Consider the following 10,606-nt stretch of genomic DNA (forward strand, 5'->3'; position numbering starts at 1 on the left):
GTTAACTGTGGTATTAGTCATTAGATCTTTCTAAAAGCAGTATCTCCTCCTCTCTGCAGGGTGATGAGATTGTGGTGGAGTGCACCTATAACACAGCCAATCACAAAGGAATCACACAGCTGGGGCTGGCCACCACTGATGAGATGTCTAGCCTTTATCATCTACTACCCAGCCATCAGTGTTGACAAAGCTCTGAAGCTAGATTTTAGTTTTAATTCATTTCATTCCAGCCACTACAATGAGCCAGGCCTCCTATTGTTCCTCTTACCAGCCTCCACTGATGTGTACATAAATGTATCAAGGTGAAATTAGGGGACATTCTAGTTGGTTCCTGTAGAGAAAGGTATAGTGTCAACATGGCTGAACTGCAATCAAATGGATCAGACAAAGTAAATGAGTTGAACAATAATAATTAGTAACTTTATTGGTTGTCCTGCAAGTATATTTACAAACCCAAAGTCATATTGTATTCACCGAAAGAACCATGGAAGTTTGACATTTTGCCCCTCCATCTTGTATCTAATTTCAAATTCAGTTTACCCATCCAAGTGAAAATTCCCAATGTGATACCTCAGTGAATTATCCTGAGCAAAACAGACCTGGCAGCAATATGATTTCTTCCATGTGTGAATCTTCATATGCGTTTTCAGACCATTGCCAAAATTAAAACATTTGCCACAATCATTACAGCAAAATGATTTCTCCCCCGTGTGAATCCTCATGTGATAATTCAGATACTCAACATGGGGAAACCATTTGCCATATTACAGTAAATCCTGTTCGTGATATGATTTCTCCCCTGTGTGGATCAGTATAAGAATGCGTATTCTTGCCTGTGTGAAATCTTCCATGCGATTTCAGGTGTTCACTCCAATATGACAGCCTTTGAGTTTCTCCTTTGTGTGAATCCTCCGATGACAATTCAGACCTTTAACATAACCTTTGCCACAGTCCCGACAGCAATGCAATTTCACCCCTTTGTGGGTCCTCATATGGTCATTCAGACTTCTACCATAATCAAAACCTTTGCTACAAACCTGACAATGATGCAGATTCAACCCTGTGTGGATCCTCATATGAGAATCCAGAGCTCCGCACTGAACAAAACATTTTCCACATTCATCACAGCGATACGGATTCTTCCCAGAGTGCATCATAATCCTATGAGAATTCAGTTTTCCCATCAGAGTGAAACGTTCACCACAATCACTACAGCAAAATGGTTTCTCTCTCATTTCTGTGTAACTCCTCCTATGCACTGGGGATTTCAGATCCATGGATTTTCTAACCTTGGAGCTTAGTGTGTCTTTTTCTGTCAGTGTTCTCTATGATTTGCGCAGGGACTGAGATTCACTGGTTGGCTCTGAGGAATCCTCTTCCTTAGGTTCTGTTTTGATCTGTTCAGTTGAAGCCGTTTTGTCTATGTATTCTTCACTTTGGATTTGTGAAGATTTGTGAAGAAGATTTGTTAAGAGTTGGGTAATGATCATAGTAAATTTTCACCCAGGCAGGAGTGAATACCGAGTCTTCATTCACCTGGATGATCCTGCGTTCTTCCTGTTCCTCTTTAATCTGTATGGGGTTCCAGTCATTTTGCCCCAGACTGGGGCTTCAATTCTGCTTACAGTGTTGCTGTACAGGGGACAACTCCTCTTCAGAGACAATGAACTGCTGGAAATCTGAAGGGAAGGAGAAAGGATACATTAGATTTTAGTTGCAGATGAGATGGGTGCTGCTACGCTTCATCTGACATAAGATAATGGGGTCTAGGATAGGGTAGCCCATCTCCAGGATTTCACACTTATGTGCTGTTGTTGGTTGATCCTAACAGTTTCTGAAGTGTAGATCATGGTCATTCAGTATTGTCAGTAGAGGCAATCTGACTGGACTGATTATAACGGAGGGGGAAGAGCTCATTACTTGTCTAAACAGCACTAAATGTCCATTTAAAAAATGCAAGGGTAGTACAGCAAGTGACTGTCTTCAGAGGTTGTACATATGTATTTTACATTGTTTATTCTATTCACAATTAAAATGATTAATATTGATGAGAATCCCTTGTTCACTTCTATATAGAACCTGCAGTATTGATTACATTTTTCAAGACTTAAATAACATGCACAGAATTTGAGACTGTTAGCTAATTAGCATATTAAACTGTATCTCTTCATTTACATTACATTGTCATTTAGCAGACGCTCTTATCCAGAGCGACTTACAGTAGTGAATGCATACATTTCATTTCATGCATATTTTTTATTTTTTTGTACTGGCCCCCCGTGGGAATCGAACCCACAACCCTGGCGTTGCCCACACCATGCTGGCGTTGCAAACACCATGCTCTACCAACTGAGCCACAGATAACTGAGCCTTTTAAAAGATCAATGCATGAAATGGCAATGTTGTTACACTCTTTTTTTAAATGTACTTTTACATTTTTCCTCAGCATAGAATGAACATATCTTTCAAATTATGTGGATGTTATTTAATAGTTGACTAATTGTATTCATATTTAACAACTGTTTAGCTTGTTTGTAAATAGGCCGTTAAGTAGGAAGTAAATTTGAGACCAAATATCCACAGGAAAGTATTATTACACCGACTTCAAACCGTACGTGGCTATCACGATATGTTTGCTCATCACTTAAGGCACGTGCGCACAAAACCAATGTATGATGCATGCTTACTAACAAAAACCTTGCAAGTATTTACATGTGCCAGGTGATTGAAATTTCAATGGCAGTAACAGCGTTTTGAAAAGTTGAGCTGTGTTCGAATACCCATACTAACATAGTGTATACTACATACACTACATAGTATTAGTTCACTTTAGTATACTGTAAATGAACGGTATCCTTTCAGTTGAGTGTATTTGCTCTTCTCCTGTCTACAGGAAGTTGATGCAGTTGCTTTGCAACCTCTTGCTAGCTAGTTAGCAAAACAAATGACTAGTTAGAGATTTGAAGACTTCAGGTGTGTTCTTAAATTCTATCTGGAGTGCCAGAGTGCACTCGTAAATTCAGAGCGTTGTCAGATTTCCCGTTTGTAAATTCAGAGCGAACACTGGATGCTCAGGCCGAGGAGTAGGGTTGATTTGAGCGTTCAGACTTTGCGGCAGTCAAGCACCCAAGCTAACGTTGGCTAGCTTGCTATCTACTTCCAGACACAAATGAGACCACTGACCATTTTACTCGCCCTATCAGAGCTGGTTAGGCAGTTTTCATGTTATCCAGGGCATTGGTGACTAAACTGTGCTGCTGGCAACAATTTATTTACGCTTTTTTTTTGCTGACGTTTACTGACACTGGCCATATTCAACGGGTGTTGAGCGCTCTAAATTCAGACGAGAATTTGAAATCGGAGTAGATTGCCAGAGTGAATTTACAAAAGCACCCAAATGTCCATTGAGAACGCAAAACGACTATACCATTTAGCTAAGATAAGAATGACGGGAATAATCAAGTCAATAAACGTTGGGTAGTTAGCCTATAGTTAATATACTGGAAAGTTTGATGTATAAGCAGCCAACTAACATTAGGTAGCTAAAATACCTGTACAACATGGTAGCAGCACACAACATGGTAAAAACATTATTGGGTACAGTCAACAGCACAAAGGTCAAGAAGGTAGAGACAACAATACATCACACAAAGCAGCCACAACTGTCAGTAAGAGTGTCCATGATTGAGTCTGAATGAAGAGATTGAGATAAAACTGTCCAGTTTGAGTGTTTGTTGCAGCTCGTTCCAGTCGCTAGCTGCAGCAAACTGAAAAGACGAGCGACTCAGGGATGTTTGTGCTTTGGGGACCTTTAACAGAATGTGACTGGCAGAACGGGTGTATGTGGAGGATGCGGGCTGCAGTAGATCTCTCAGATAGGGGAGAGTGAGGCCTAAGAGGGTTTTATAAATAAGCATAAGTGGGTCTTGCGACGGGTATACAGAGATGACCAGTTTACAGAGGAGTATAGAGTGTGGTGATGTGTCCTATAAGGAGCATTGGTGGCAAATCTGATGGCTGAATGGTAAAGAACATCTAGCTGCTTGAGAGCACCCTTACCTGCTGATCTATAAATTATGTCTCCGTAATCTAGCATGGGTAGGATGGTCATCTGAATCAGGGTTAGTTTGGCAGCTGGGGTGAAAGAGGAGCGATTACGATAGAGGAAACCAAGTCTAGATTTAACTTTAGCCTGCAGCTTTGATATGTGCTGAGACAAGGACAGTGCACCGTCTAGCCATACTCCCAAGTACTTGTATGAGGTGACTACCTCAAGCTCTAAACCCTCAGAAGTAGTAATAACACCTGTGGGAAGAGGGGAATTCTTCTTACCAAACCACATGACCTTTGTTTTGGAGGTGTTCAGAACAAGGTTAAGGGTAGAGAAAGCTTGTTGGACACTAAGAAAACTTTGTTGTAGAGCATTTAACACAAAATCCAGGGAGGGGCCAGCTGAGAATAAGACTGCATATAAATGGACGAGAGAGCTTCCTACTGCCTGAGCTATGTTGATGTAAATTGAGAAGAGCGTGGGGCCTAGGATTTATAGCCTTGGGGTACTCCCTTGGTGACAGGCAGTTGCTGAGACAGCAGATTTTCTGACGTTATACACTGCACTCTTTGAGGTAGTTAGCAAACCAAGCCAAAGACCCCTCAGAGACACCAATACTCCTTAGCCGGCCCACAAGAATGGAATGGTCTACCGTATGAAAAGCTTTGGCCAAGTCAATATAAATAGCAGCACAATATTGCTTAGAGTCAAGGGCAATGGTGACATCATTGAGTACCTTTTAAGGTTGCAGTGACACATCCATAACCTGAGCGAAAACCAGATTACATACCAGAGAGAATACTATAGACATCAAGAAAGCCAGTCAGTTGATAATTGACAAGTATTTCCAACACTTTTGATAAACAGGGAAAAATAGAAATAGGCCTATAACAGTTAGGATCAGCTTGATCTCCCCTTTTAAATAAAGGACGAACTGTGGCTGCATTCCAAGCAATGGGAACCTCCCCGGAGAGGAGAGACAGGTTAAAAAGGTTGGTGATAGGCTTGGTGATGATAGGGGCAGCAACCTTAAAGAAGAAAGGGTCTAAACCATCTGTCCCAGATGTTTTTTTGGGGTCTAGTTTATGGAGCTCCTTTAGCACCTCGGACTCAGTGACTGCCTGCAGGGAGACAGAGGGAGAAGCATTGTGGATAGTCACATTAGAAAAGGTGGGAGATGAGGAAATGTTGGAAGGGCAAGGAGGCATGGCTGAGTAAAATAGGAACCCTGACTTAATGACATGGTGATTAAAGAGTTCAGCCATGTGCTTCTTGTCAGTAACAACCACATCCTCAACATTAAGGGACATGGGCATCTGTGAGGAGGAGGGTTTATTTTATTGGTCTTTAACCGTTTTCCAGAACTTCTTGGGGTTAGACCCACAGAGAGAGAACTGCTCCTTAAATAACTAACCTTGGCCTTCCGGATAGCCTGAGTCCACTTAGTTCTCATTTGCCTGAACGATAGCCAGTCAGCTTGAGTATGCGTGTGCCGAGCCTTTCGCCAAATGCATTTCATGAGGTGGAGTAACTCTGCAAGGTCACGGTCGAACCAGATCGATTTTTCTTTATAGGGGCGTGTTAACAATACCACTGAAAATATATATAAAAAAAGTTCCAAGCATCTTTGACAGCGGGGATCAAGCTGATTCTATACCATTTTAAAAATAAGGACCAACCTCACAGACAACCGGTTAGAATAAGTTCAAATGTCATTTTATTCAATATTTTGGCTTGTAAGGAAACTTTTTGCAGTCTGTGTTTTATTTCAGACTTTAAACTATAACGCTGGTAACATTATCACAATCTGATGTATTAGACAAAGGGAGTTTGCTAGCTAGTTTACTTAATTACTAATGTTCACTTGTCACGCATTTATGCTGCACGGACTGTCAAAATAAATTAAATGATCAATATTGGCAATGTTGATAAACAATGTTAAGAGACAAGTGATAAACAAACCTGTTCTATACAACTTTATCTCTGGTTTCAGGATGATATCAAGCAGCGTCTGCAGACGGTCGTTCTCTTCTTTCGACAGATAAACTTTGTCCTGGTACTTTGAAAGTGTTTTTGCAACGGCTCTGAATATCTCCGCCGCCGTTGTACATCGCTGTTTCAGAATCACTCTCAACAACTCGAATTTAGACATTCCTTCAGATAACGCTGGCTCGAGTTGTGTTTAGTGAGATTTCTTCTTCTGTGGGTTTTATGGCGGACTACAACCTAAAAATGTGTATTGCTGCCACCAACTGGACGATTTGAAACCCCCCCAAAAAGTAAAAAAAAAAACATACATTTTAGTGAAACTAACTTAATCCATCCTAAAGAAATTGTACATTGCCAAAAACAAAACTCCCACTTCTTCTAATTCTCCATATCTGGTATGGCTTGTGCCAATATTGCATGTAACTCCTTCGCTGAGAAATCTTTCGGCCCCAGGAACCGCTCTGCCACAATCACTATGATTTCTATCTTCCTTGACCTTCTCTCCACCTTGGCAGTGCCATTAATTACCATAGCTATAAAAGCCACAAAGTCCACCTTCTTAACCTTTAAAATGTCCGGATCCTGCCGATGAAAGACAACCCCCCTCTTGTGATCCTCACAGCCTTCACTCTACCCAGCACTCTCTCCACCAGTTTGGATATCTCAAATGGATTCCTCAAGATCGGTAGTTCGATCAGCTGCCCCTCATTTACAAACCTTACTCCTAAAAGATACGAAGTGACATTCTCATCACTGTACTCTACTTTGCTCCGTTTTCCTTTCTTTTGAACAAAATTCTAATTCTCCTTGATTCTACCAACATTAGATTCTGAATCCACTCCATCATCCGCTTCTGCCATCTTTCTCTCTCTCTCTAACCACCCCTCTGACGGACCCCAACCCGGATCTGTTCTGTGAGATAAGAGCTCGTGGGGCATCTGACTGACAGCACGGTCTTCCAGGCTGCCTGACACCCCCAAGACCAGAGCCTATCGCATGCAAGCTAACTTGGCCAGCTAGTCTTGTGAGTTAGCTGGCTAGTTAGCTAGGTAGTCTTGTTAGCTTGCAAGGTAGCTAGTTATCTATGCTGGTTGTTAGCTTGCATAACTGATACGTGTATAATTTTAAGGGACACCATGTTTTGTGGACAATGTTTACATTTACAGAGTGAATAGAATATAATGACTTCATTTTTCCAGAAGGTAACTTCAGTTGTGTCAAGTCGGATAAGATAAGATAAACATATATAGTAAATATATAAACAGCAACATTCACACATGACAGATACAAATGCCCTGAAGTAGTACTGTATACTTGCTGTTCAGTGAATGTAATGAATGTATTTATTTACCTCTCTTACATGTGTACTCTTTGTAAATGTCTTGGAGAGCCTTTTGGTTTCTCCCTACAATCTTACCACTGACCTGCACAACTCTCTCTAGGGTATTCTGACTTGCCCATGTGAGGGAGCCAAACCAGGCAACTACACTAAATGTTAAGACAGGCTCAATAAAACATCTATAAAAGGATTGTAAAACAGAATGATTAACACTCAGCCTTCTAAGTTTACTGAAAAACAGCTTCAATCTCAAGGCCATCAGACTGTTAAACAGCCATCACTAGCACAGAGCGGCTGCTGCCTACATACAGACTTGAAGAATCATTGGCCACTTAATAAATGGATCACTAGTTACTTTAATAATGCCACTTTAATAATATGTACATATCTTGGATTACTCATCTCATATGTATATACTGTATTCTATACTATCTAATGCATTTTAGCCTATTCCTTTACTTAGATTTGTGTGTATTGGGTAGTTGTTGTGGAATTGTTAAATATTACTTGTTAGTTATTGCTGCACTGTCGGAACTAGAAGCACAAACATTTCACTACACTATCATTAACATCTGCTAACCATGTGGGTGACCAATAAAAATTGATTTGAAGTATAATCTGGATTGACATTTTGATAACACTCACCCACAGTTGGCCACAAAATTCAGCTTGTTATCAACTATTGTGCGAAGGTTCTTATACTCCCTCACCTGTTCAAACCTCTGGTCCACGATGGTAATTGCCTTTGGAGCTTATGCAAATCTATCAGCCTATAAGGCACTTTGACTGCTAATATGCCTGCAAGGAGCTTGGCTCATGAAACAGTTTACAAGGCAGCATCCTGACTTATCAGCCTCTGAGGCTGCTATTGAGTCTGATTATCCTGCCAGGAATAGATCTCACTCACTGGATCATATGCATCAGCCTATTAGGCACTTTGACTGCTAATATTCCTGAAAGGAACTTTGCTCATAACACAGCCTACAAGGCAGTATCCTGACTTATCAGTCTATGAGGCTGCTATTGAATCTGATCAGCCTGTCAGGAATGGAGCTCACCCACTTATCTATCCTGATTGCCTACTCCCTTTTACCCCTACCTACATGTACATATTACCTCAATTACCTCGTTCCCCTGCACATTGACTCGGTACCGGTACTCCTTGTATATAGCCTCATTATTGTTATTTTATTGTGTTACAATTTATAAAAATGTTCTTACTTTTTAACTCTGCATTGTTGGGAAAGGGTGCATAAGTAAGCATTTCACGGTAAAGTCTACACCTGTTGTATTTAGATTTGATTTAAGTTACGCAAGCTAACAACTAACATACAGTTGAAGTGGGAAGTTTACATCACTTAGGTTGGAGTCATTAAAACTAGTTTTTCAACCACTCCACAAATTTCTTGTTAGCGAACTATAGTTTTGGCAAGTCGGTTAGGACATCTACTTTGTGCATGACACAAGTCATTTTTCCACAATTGTTTACAGACAGATTATTTCACTTATAATTCACTGTATCACAATTCCAGTGGGACAGAAGTTTACATACACTAAGTGTATGTAAACTAAGTGCACTAAGTGCAAGCCGAAGAACACCATCCCAACCATGAAGCATGGGGGTGGCAGCATCATGTTAGCGGGGGTGCTTTGCTGCAGGTGGGACTGGTGCACTTCACAAAATAGATGGCATCATGAGGGAGGAAAATTATGTAGATATATTGAAGCAACATCTCAAGGCATCAGTCTGGAAGTTAAAGCTTGGTCGCAAATGGGTCTTCCAAAGGGACAATGACCCCAAGCATACTTCCAAAGTTGTGAAAAAATGGCTTAAGGACAACAAAGTCAACGTATTGGAGTGGCCATCACAAAGCCCTAACTTCAATGCTATAGAAAATGTGTGGGCAGAACTGAAAAAGTGTGTGCGAGCAAGGCCTACAAACCTGACTCAGTTACACCAGCTCTGTCAGGAGGAATGGGCCAAAATTCACCCAACTTATTGTGGGAAGCTTGTGGAACGCTACCTGAAATGTTTGACGCAAGTTAAACAATTTAAAGGCAATGCTACCAAATACTAATTGATTGCAGATAAACCTCTGACCCACTGGGAATGTGATGAAAGAAATACAAGCTGAAATAAATAATTCTCTATTATTCTGACATTCCAAATTCTTAAAATAAAGTGATGATCCTAACTGACTGTCACGCCCTGGCCATAGAGAGGGTTTTGTTCTCTATTTTGGTTAGGCCAGGGTGTGACTAGGGTGGGCATTTTATGTGCCCACCCTAGTCAGCTGTCTATCGTTGTCTCTGATTGGGAACCATACTTAGGTAGCCTTTTCCCACAGGGTTTTTGTGGGTAGTTAATTTCTGTTTAGTGTTTTGCACCTTACGGAACTGTTTCGGTTCTTCTCTTTGTTAATTTTGTTTTAGTGTTCAGTTTATTAAAGAAAGCATGAACACTTACCACGCTGCGTTTTGGTCCGATGATTCTTCCTCTTCAGATGACGAATACTGTTACACTGACCTAAGACAGGGGATTTTTACTAGGATTAAATGTCAGGAATTGTAAAACTGAGTTTAAATGTATTTGGCTAAGGTGTATGTAAACTTCCGACTTCAACTGTAGATAGATAGCTAGCTAGCTAACTCACAAGACTTCATACTGTAGCCAAGTTAGTTAGCATTCAATTGGCTCAGGTCTTGGAGGCGGCACGCAGCCTGGGCGACAGGTTTGTCTGTCAGGCGTCATTCAGGGCTAAAATGCCACACGAGCACGAACTACATGCTCAGGCAACAAGAATTACGAGGCACTAAAGGGTCCTGTTCTTTCCTTCAAAATAAGACTTATCCTTCAAAATAAGAGTTATCATATCCTGTAAACTGTGACAAATGAATAAAGGTGAAAATGATTGCACAATTAGTAACAGATAATTATTATAATTAGTTGTCAAGTAAAGATTTATTTAAGTGATTTTGTGACATCTGTTTTATTTGATTTGAAACAAACGGTCAACAAGGTTTTTCAAGTGCCACTTATTGGAGGTTCTCTTTAAAAAGGGTAGTCTAGGGGGAAAAAATGAATAGATAATGACAATGTGTTTTGGTAGAAGATTATGTTGTGTATACCTTCCATCGTCCATGCTTCAGTCGACCCCCTACTGCCAAACCAGTTGAACCCCTCATCTCCAGACTACCCTCTCCTCTGCCTCTCCCTCACACTCTCC

General features: G+C 40.8%; 1 long non-coding RNA gene across 1 annotated transcript; it reads right to left on the reverse strand.

Moving 5' to 3' along the window:
* Window positions 1-394: 394 nt before the first annotated feature.
* On the reverse strand, window positions 395-6,299 carry LOC106574781 (uncharacterized). Its single transcript, XR_001321581.2, has 2 exons — window positions 6,014-6,299; window positions 395-1,679 (listed from the first exon to the last, which is right to left on the reverse strand). It is a non-coding gene; the product is annotated as an uncharacterized lncRNA (long non-coding RNA).
* Window positions 6,300-10,606: the final 4,307 nt, after the last annotated feature.

Source organism: Salmo salar, chromosome ssa16, assembly GCF_905237065.1.
Source record: "Salmo salar chromosome ssa16, Ssal_v3.1, whole genome shotgun sequence".
Classification (NCBI taxonomy): domain Eukaryota; kingdom Metazoa; phylum Chordata; class Actinopteri; order Salmoniformes; family Salmonidae; genus Salmo; species Salmo salar.